This window comes from Apodemus sylvaticus, chromosome 10 (assembly GCF_947179515.1).
Source record: "Apodemus sylvaticus chromosome 10, mApoSyl1.1, whole genome shotgun sequence".
NCBI lineage: Eukaryota > Metazoa > Chordata > Mammalia > Rodentia > Muridae > Apodemus > Apodemus sylvaticus.
In genome coordinates, this window is record NC_067481.1 from 105,738,492 (window position 1) to 105,748,307 (window position 9,816).

General features: G+C 48.5%; 2 pseudogenes; one reads left to right on the forward strand and one right to left on the reverse strand.

The window, feature by feature from the left end:
• Positions 1-4,667: 4,667 nt before the first annotated feature.
• Positions 4,668-5,919, forward strand: LOC127694581 (serine/arginine-rich splicing factor 5-like; annotated as a pseudogene).
• A 1,140-nt stretch (positions 5,920-7,059) lies between these two features.
• On the reverse strand, positions 7,060-7,701 carry LOC127694512 (mRNA turnover protein 4 homolog; annotated as a pseudogene).
• Positions 7,702-9,816: the final 2,115 nt, after the last annotated feature.

Here is a 9,816-nt window from a genome sequence, read left to right on the forward strand (position 1 = left end):
AGGCTCTCTGTCTTTGTCGTGGATGCCAGTGTTGCTGCGAAGATCGAAGATCGACTGGAAAGCAGCTGGCTGATACACAGGGAGCGCTGGCATCTGCCACAAACAGCGGTGAGAACACCAGGCATGCGTGAGGCTGCATGCCAACAGGCCCGTGCATGGACTTCATAAAGGTTTGTATGCCAGACTGGAGGATTAGCTCAGCAGCACCTACTGCTCTCTCAGAGGACCTGAGTTTGGTTCCCACAACTGCCTGTAACTCACACTCTATGGGATCCAGCGCCCCCATCTGGCTTTAGGGAGTAACTGCACTCACGTGTACACAGACAGTTGCATAATTAAGAAAAAAAAACGCTAGCCGTGGGTGGCACACGCCTGTAATCCCAGCACTCTGGGAGGCAGAGGCAGGCGGATTTCTGAGTTCGAGTTCAGCATGGTCTACAGAGTGAGTTCCAGGACAGCCAGGGCTACACAGAGAAACCCTGTTCTGGGGTCGTCATGAGATACCGTCTCAAAAAATAGCAAAATTGGGCTTAGTAAGATGTGTGTCTCCATCCTGGCAGAGACCCCTGTGGTAGCAGCGCTCTTGTAGCTCTCGGGGGCAAAGCCGATGGATGGTAGGCCGTGTGCATCCCAGCTTCACGCCTGGCTTGGTGGCCAGAGCCGTTTTATGCCTAAGTCAAACCAAGCACCCACTCAGAGGCAAAGGGGAGGGAGGACGGGGTGAAGAACTTTGGGAGGGGAGACCGGGAGGGGGACAACATTAGGGACGTAAATAAATACAATAATTAATATTAAAAAGTCAAATCCAATCCAATCCAGGCAGTGAAGTGGGGGAGGAGGAAGACAGAGTCCTGCATTCAGCCATGGCGTGCTGCGCTGTGTGGAAGGAAAAGGCGTCACAGATCTTCCCACCATGCACAGCACAGTGTGCGGGCAGGGCGCAGAGACACCCACCCACCAAGTAGTATGTAGAGCTGACCAAAGCTGTCACCCAGGGGCCTGCCAGCCATGTGGTCAGCCTGCAGAGGGAGCCACTGCAGGGTGCGAGTGTGTGGCAGGAAGTGGAGAGATGGAGATGGAGACAGGAGGGTGGCGGGAGGAGCCCTGCACCTTGCCTGAACAACACAGTGGTCTGGCTCTGATGGCACAGGGGCAGTGAGCCAGCCCAGAGGGCATGAGAGCAGAGAGCTAATCCTGCCCCTCCCAGGCTGCACGGGGAGAGTGGGCCCCGACACAGGGCAACAGGCTAAGCAGAAATAGTGCAGTGAGGATTCAGTGTTGATGGTGTCACAGGAGCCAGAGACTTGGAGCCAGACCAGTGACTCAAGGAACATTGGCAAGTGAAGATGTGTGGACAGAGGGGGTGCACTGTGGGACACACTGTGACACACTGCAGCTTCACCACGAGATGTTCTCTCTCTCTCTCTCTCTCTCTCTCTCTCTCTCTCTCTCTCTCTGTGTGTGTGTGTGTGTGTGTGTGTGTAGGGCTCAGAACACAACTTGTAGGAGTTGGTTCTCTCCTATCACGTGGAACCCGGGGCTCACACTCGGGTTGACAGACTTGGCTGCAGGCTCCACTACCCAGAGAGCTATCCTGACACCCCTGGAGAGTTCTTATGAGTGGAATAAAAGGATATTAGAATTTTGCCTCAGCCATCCTCCTCCTGGAGCAATGCAGTAGCGTGTGACAGTACTTCCTCCTTTTCATGGGTAAGTAATATTCCATTGTATGCATATACCATGTTGTTTATCTACAGTTTCATGGTTAGGTGCTCCATTTTCATTTTTAACTCCTGTTGAATGACAGCTTCCTACACGTAGGCTTCACATGCTGTCAGACTACATGGCCCACAGAGTAAATAAGACCATCTTATTTTAGAGTCAGAGAAACAGGATTATCATCAGATCTACTCCAAAATTCTCAAACTGGTGGCCTGGGTGCCAAGATGGAACTTACCATGTGTAATTTGGCCTGACAAAAAATTTGCAGTTGTTTGTGGGACTTTGTGGTTTTTGCTTGTGTGTGTGTGTGTGTGTGTGTATGTGCTCACAGAGACATAGTTGTCATCTTACACAACTTGCTCAGTACGGCTTGCTATTCTTTCTTCTTGTTCCCGCTAATGCTTCTTTTCTTTTTTAACTTTTTATTGATTCTTTGTGAATGTGACATTAACAGTGATTGTCACCCCAATCCCACTCATCTCTCTGCCCACCTCCCTTGCTGTCTGCCCAACTCCTGTGCCTTCGTATATACCCTATTGTCCACTCATCTTTTCTTGCTTATGTTCACTGCAATGAGTCATTGATCTGTTTCAAGGCCTCTGGCTTCTGTGACACCATCAATACTGGATCCTCATGGCCTCCTCTCAGAGATCCTGTCGTTGCCCTGTGTCATGGAGATCCTGCAGCCTTAGATCTATAAGACTGGCCTGTAGTGGCTTGTGTTGTCATATTAATTATGTTACCCAAAAACCTGTTTGCACGGTCCTACTTGTGGGACTAAAGGAAGCCTGTCCCCAGTTGGTTTTTGACTGGTCAACAAAGGTACTGTCAGCCAATAGAGAGAGAGAGCCTAAATTGCAAAAGGTCCAAGATCAGCTTCAAGATGCCTTAGTCTGAGCTATGTGTGGTGGCCCAAGCCCTTGGAGGCAGAGGCAGGAGGATCTCTGTGAGTTCGAGGACAGCCTGGTCTACATAGCTAGTTTCAGAACAGCCAGAACTACATAGTGAGACAGACCCTGTCTACAAAAGAACAAACAAATAGATGTCTCAGCCCAGAAGGCGGGTGCTCTTGGGCTTCAAGGCCTGGGTAAGGGACTGAGGTGTCTATTTTACAAACCCAGGCTGACCAGCCTCCAGGTTCTCCCCACAGTCCCGACCGAGTATACCTGCCCAGTGGCTGGGCCCCTCCCCTCCCAGAAGCTCCTCCCTGTATAATGCAGACATCTTGGTGGCTTTCTTCTCTCTCTTTCCCCATCTCTGCATTTGCTCTCTGCTGCCCATGCTCTGTCTCTCTTTCTGTCTCCTTCCCTCTATCTCTGTCTCCTTGAGAACTTCCCTGGCCTCATTCCTTCGGACCAGAGTGGTTTTTCCAATAAAGCTGCCTTTTTATGTCCTCTAACTCAGCTTGGACTGGCTGGTTCCACCAGCAGAGAAATAAGTGATCAGATGCCAGATGATGCTAGCACCATGTCCTCTGTTCAAAGCCTGTGGTCCCGACAGAGGAAGAAGCCTACATGGTGTTTTTGACCCTTGGACAATCTTTGTCACCTCCCTTGTCCTCTCCCTGTTTTCACAAACTGAAGAAACTCAGGTTCCCCAGCAGGAATACTAATGGCAGAGGAAGGTCAGAGATGCTGAGTCACCCCAGAGCGGCCCTTACTCCTCTCTAGGACCAAGACTCCTCCTCTGTAAAATGGAGATGGCTGGTTCTAGTTTTTTTTTTCCTTGACTCAGGCACCCAGGGTTCAAGACTATGGCGCCCCCTGCAGGCCAGGCGCCGCCTGGTGCTCTCTGATTCCCCTATAGGAGGTTTGGGGAAGAGCAGCTTGACTGAACTATGGAGGTCAGCCTTAGGGATTTAGAGCTGGGCTCTGGGTATCCGGCAACTTGGATTCCAATATTAGCTCCTCCACTTACTAAGAAGGGGCCCTCAAGTGTGCTGTGGAGTTGCTCAAAACCCAGCCCAAGGTTTGTTATCTGTAATATGCATAACCTCTGTGGTTTTTAGAAAATATTTATTCCTTTTTATTTATATTCTTGTTTGCTTGCATGTATGTATATATACCGTGTATGTTTCTTGTATCTGAAAGGATAAGGAGATCCCATATCCCCTGGGATTGGAATTAGAGGGTTCTGAGCTGACTTGTGGGTTCTAAGTGCTAATTCGGGACCTCCAGAGCAGTGAATTCTTGTAACTGTCAAGTCATATCTCCAGCCCCTGTTTGTTTGTTGTTTGTTTTGTTTTGTTTTTTTAAGACAAGGTCTTACTTTGTAGCTCTGGATAGCCTGGAACTCGATGTGTAGAACAGGCTGGACTTGAACTCACTGAGAGTCTCTCTGTTCAGATTCCTGAGTGCTGGGAGTAAGGTGTCTGTCACCTTACTTTGTTGTTGTTGTTTGTTTGTTTGTTTTCCTTTTCTCTTCTTTTTTTGAGACAGACTCTGTCATCTAGGCTGGCTGTGGACCTTCAGCTACTATCTTTTCTCAGACTCCTGAGTGTTGAGACTACAGGCATGAGGCACCATGGCACAATATGCTTTTGTGTGTCCTGTGTCACCCCACCCTCACCCTGTCCCGTGTATGCACGTGTGCAAGACACTGCAGACGTGGAGGTCGGAGGACAATGGACAGCTTGGTTCTCTCCTAGGAATCAGTCCTCCGGCTTCGCTGCGAGAATCCTTACCTGCCATCTTGCCAACTCTCCCTCCCCTCCTCCCCTTTGCCTTTTTCCTTTTGAAAAAGGTTTAAAACCTCTGAGAAAGCACCTCGAATGCCCAACTCAGAAAACCCTCATTAAAAAAATCCCCTGAAGGTCAGTTGTGGAGAGACGTAGAGGAGTTGAGTTCGTGTGTGTAGGGAGGCAGACAGCTCTGTCACAGACCATGGACCTCTCCAGGTCTCAGCTGTCAAAGACCCTGTCTGGCAGGAAACACTAGTGGGGCATCATGAGTGGCTGTCAAGTGTTCATTGGGAGACTAAATCCAGCAGCAAGGGAAAAAGATGTGGGAAGATTCAGATGACCAGAGATATTGATTTAAAAGGAGGTTTTGGTTTTGTGGAACTTGAGGACCCACGGGATGCAGATAATGGAGTTTATGAACTTGATGGGAAGGAACTTTGCAGTGAAAGGGTTAATTATTACTGAACATGCTCAGGCCCAGGTGTGGGCTCCAGGTGGAAGAGGTAGAGAGAGGACTATACTTCGACCATTTTAGCAGTCGCAGACCTCGAAATGATAGACAAAATACCCCACCTGTAAGAACAGAAAGTCGACTTATAGTTGAGAATTTATCCTCAAGAGTCAGCTGGCAGGAACTCAAAGATTTCACGAGACAAGCTGGGGAAGTAACGTTTGTGGATGCACACCGACCTAAACTAAATGAAGGGGTAGCTGAGTTTACTATGGTGACTTAAGAATGCTATTGAGAAACTTTCTGGAAAGGAAATTAACGGGAGAAAAATCAAATTAATTGAAGGCAGCAAAAGGCACAGGTCAAGAAGCAGGTCTCGACTTCAGACCTGCAGTTCCTCTAGGGTCCCAGAGTTGATCCGGTTCACACAGGAGCAAGTCTTACAGCCGGATCAAGGAACCGGAGCTGGAGCTGAAGCCGGAGCAAGTCCAGTTCTGATAGTAGGCCTTCTGCGCTTGAGAAGAGGTGTTGCATTCTGTAGCTGCCAGTAGCTACTGCAAACTGGGTTTCTGGAACAGAAGCTCCAGGGATGGATGGGGAAGGGGAGAAAAGAAGGAGGGCCAGGATGATAGTTAACCAAGGCCGAAACTTTAACAGCGGTCTGACCTTTTAACAGTTTGAGCGAGCCCCTCCCCCCAGACTCCAGGCTGAGTTCCAGGGAAGTCTGGTGATTCTTGCTCCACTGCTCAGGCAGCTGGGCGGGTCACCTGCTTCATTCAGGAATTCGTAGACCTGGAGGAACAATGAACTTCACCCTCACTCTGAGCACTCCACCCTAGGGGGAGCAGGATCCTGACTAGCACAGGAATCCCTGCTCAACAAAGGCTGGGAGAGGACGTTCACCTTGATCAACGTCGAGTTCCTACCAAGTGGCATGAGACCTGTTATGGCTCTGTACAAAGAGGCAGAAATGTGATTCTTGAGTAGATCTAAATCTCCAGCATCTGTGGATCACCAGAGGCCCCGATCCTGGTCCAGGTCCAGATCAGTTGACAGTGGCAATTAAACTGTAAATAACTTGCCCTACGGGGCCTTTAAAAAAATCCCAAACCATGCTTGTTAAAAATTATGCTAAGTATGTGCTTTTCTGAGGGGTGTTATTTGGAGTGGGTTGGGCTGGATTTCTTTGTAGATGTGGACCATCAACAGGTTGTTGAAAGCTAATTGTATTAAATATCTTTTGATAAGAAAAAAAATCCCCTGAAATTCCCCAGTGTGAAACCAGAAAACCCCTCAATACTCACTCGGTCAGTCCTCCTCCAATCCAATCCAGCCAGGATCTCCAAATCCTGACGTTGTTTGCTCTTTTTTCCCAGAGGTCACTAATGAGAGTCCAAGAGAGTCTCCGCAGCAGCCATTGAAACTCCTCTTGAACAGAATGGGGAATGTCCCTGATCTCAGCAGGGAGCTGAGGCAGGAGGATCATGAGTCACAGATTTTGGGCTCCAGAAGGAATCTCCCCAGTCTCTGCCTATGTCGTCACGTGGCCAAGATTCTTCCCAGGTCGGAGGACCACAGGCACTGGTGGAGAGCTTGATCCAGGATCTTCTATTTCTATTCGATCCCATTGGCAAGGCCCAATTTCCAAGTAAGGTCTTATCCTGGGGTTCTAGGCCTGCGTTGTGTTTTAGTATTTCCTGAGATTCCAGGGATCTCTCCCAGGGGAAGAACATCCTTCCAGAATGAGGAAGAGTCTCTGCCACTCCAGGGTCTTCCTCCAGAGGGCGCTCAGCCACTCTGGAAGTGTCGAGCTCCGAGCCAGAAGCAGCCTCACCTGCTCCTTGCAGACACCAAGCACTCAAGCCCGCTAGGCTACGGGGCTGGAGGCTCCAGGTCCAACTTTGTGGTTGATAGAGGAATAAACGGAAGACTCAAAGGCAGACAGAGGCTTCCTGAGGTCACGTGGGTGACTTAGAACCAGAGCTCAACCTGCAACCGGAACTCTTTTTTGCCCCCGCTGTCTACAGGGAACACCCTGTGGACAAAATTTTATTCTTTATAGAAAAAAAGTCATGTCCTAGCATCCTTCCTTGTCTTTATCCATAGCAAAATAAATAACTGCTCCCTCCAGAGGGGTGACAGCAGTCCTGGGGGTTCCAGTGGAGATGAAGAACTTGCTGGAAGGCCTTAGTCCTGGCTCTTAGAGTCACCTGTCATCCTCCTCCTCAGACTCTCCCTCAGACTCAGCTGCGATCTCAGGCACGTCATCCACCCGATTCTCTGCTGGAGTCTTCCCCACCAGGCATCCTACATTTGATGGTCACTTTGAATCCAGCCAGGGCACGGGCCTGCTCTGGGGTCGCGTACTTCATAGTCAGACAGCAGGGTCACCACACCTTTCTTGAGGGCAGCAGTCAGACCCAGCTGCCTCAGCTGTGGCTCCATGGAGTGAGGGGACTGCTTCTGAGGCCCTGGATCCAGGATCACAGTTAACGTCGCTTTGATCCCAGCTCTAGAAGAATCCATTTTGTACACTGTGTTAACCACTCACTCCCCGCCTTCTCCCTGTGCTTGGTAAGAAGGAGCCCCGCTTCACCACTCCACTTCTAGCTGACCTGAGGTAGGCTGTCAGATGGCTTTCCACCCAAGGCCACCATCTTCAACTTGTGTTTGCCAAAGACCATCCCTCTGTGCTCCCAGGCATTCCGGGTGTCCCTCGCAGAGAAGACGAAGAGGTCCTTGTAGGTGCCCACACATTTCCAAAGCTCTTCTACCAGGTTCTCCTTCAGTTCCAAGCCTTGGCAGTTTCTGTTAAGGAACCTTTCTTGTTTTGCTTGGATCTGGGCATTGTGCTAAAGGCACGTGCCGCAGCTGGAACTCCTGAGCCCTTCAGTCAGTGTCCTCATAGTTCTAGAGCACTATGGGAGGGAGGGCACGTTATGCTATACACACACACACACACACACACACACACACTCACACACACACTCACTCATACATACACACTCACATACACTCATACACACACACATTCACTCACACTCACACACTCACTCACACACTCTCACACAGTCATACACACTCACACACACTCACTCACACATACACACTCACACTCACTCACACACACACACATACTCACACACATACTCATACATACACACTCACATACACTCATACACACTCACACACATTCACTCACACTCACACACACTCACACACTCACACACACTCTCACACACTTACACACTTACACACACACACTCACGCCCAGCCCCACACCTAGTTACAACACCATGTCACTTAACTTCCCCACCACTTAAGCCTACGCCCTCAGGGATGGGAGGAAATGCAGGCAGCCACTCTCCCACTGTGTTAATTTCCTGAAGCCGCACTATCAATCGACCACACACTCATGGGCTTGCATCATTCACAAATTCTTTATAGTCCTTGAGAGGTAGAAACCCACAGTGATTTTTTTGTGGCTAAAAGCCTTCAGGAGGCTCTCCCCGCTTCCTGAGGCTGCGGCCTGTCTCCCTTCTCGAGGCTCTCGTTAGACTCTGCTGTAACTCCTGTTACTGGCACCTTCCCAGTTCTTGCCTTGTGGAGTATCTCTGTGACTATGGGGGACTCCGCTGGCTCCTTAAGGACACCTGCAAGTCCTTTTTCACACACCCTGAGCACTGGATTGAGTACTTGAAAGTTCTCAGGGGCCATTATTCATGTCTAATTTTATGTGAGTTCTTTGTTGTTGTTTAAAAATTTAAAACTATTTGCTGATGTTTTGTGTGGATGAAAAACATTAGTGATTAACTCTGAGTCACCAAGAATGTATTAGTATTAAATTAAGGAAAGAAACCAAGGCCCTCCCCTTGGGAGTCACTGAGCCAAGAGTGAGCTCAGATTAAAACTTTGCCCTTCTGTCTCCCTGTGGCTTCTGTCCTCTTGTCTGTCTGTTGTACGAGTCTGAATCTGTGCCTGCCTGAAGGTGTACTGTGTCCCTGTGTGTCTGTCTGGATGTGTCTGTCCCTAGCAAAGGGCTTTGCTCTGTTCTTATTGCACAACACAGAGAGCATCATGTGGGAAAGGAGTATGGGATACTTTATGGAAATCTTGAGCAGAACTTTTGTTTAAAGATTTATTTATTTTATGTATGTGAGTACACTACTCTTACTGTCTTCAGACACACCAGAAGCGGGCATCAGATACCATTACAGATGGATGTGAGCCACCATGTAGTTGCTAGGATTTGAACTCAGGACCTATGAAAGAGCAGACAGTGCTCTTAACCACTGAGCCCTCTTGAGCAGAGATTTTACAAGGTATTAAGTCACTGACTGCATCTGCCCCAGATAGCAAACAGTATTACAAACATCATTGTTTGTCAGGCAATATCTGTATGTTGTAGTCAACATTTTTAAAAAAGATTTACCTATCTATCTATTTATTTATTTATTTATTATATGTAAGTACACTGTAGCTGTCTTCAGACATCCCAGAAGAGGGTATCAGATATCATTATGGAGGGTTGTGAGACACCATGTGCTTGCTGGGATTTGAACTCAGGACCTTTGGAAAAGCAGTCAGTGCTCTTAACCACTGAGCCATTTCTCTAGCCCCAGATTCTTTTTTTTTTTTTTTTTTAAGATTTCTTTATTTTATGTATGTGAGTACACTGTAGCTGTCTTCAGATGCACTAGAAGAGGGCATCGGATCCCAAGATGGTTGTGAGCCACCATGTGGTTGCGGGGAATTTGAACTCAGGACCTTTCAAAGAGCAGTCAATGCTCCTAACTGCAGAGCCATCTCTCCAGCATCAAGAGAACACAATTTAAGATTACAGTTTTGCATCAGTTTAAATTATAAAGGTTGGTTACATGGGAAATCCAAGGTAAGTGATATTCGTTGTTACATTGTTCTCTTGAAGACAGGTTAAGCAAACAGGCTGAGTACCCAGTAGGAC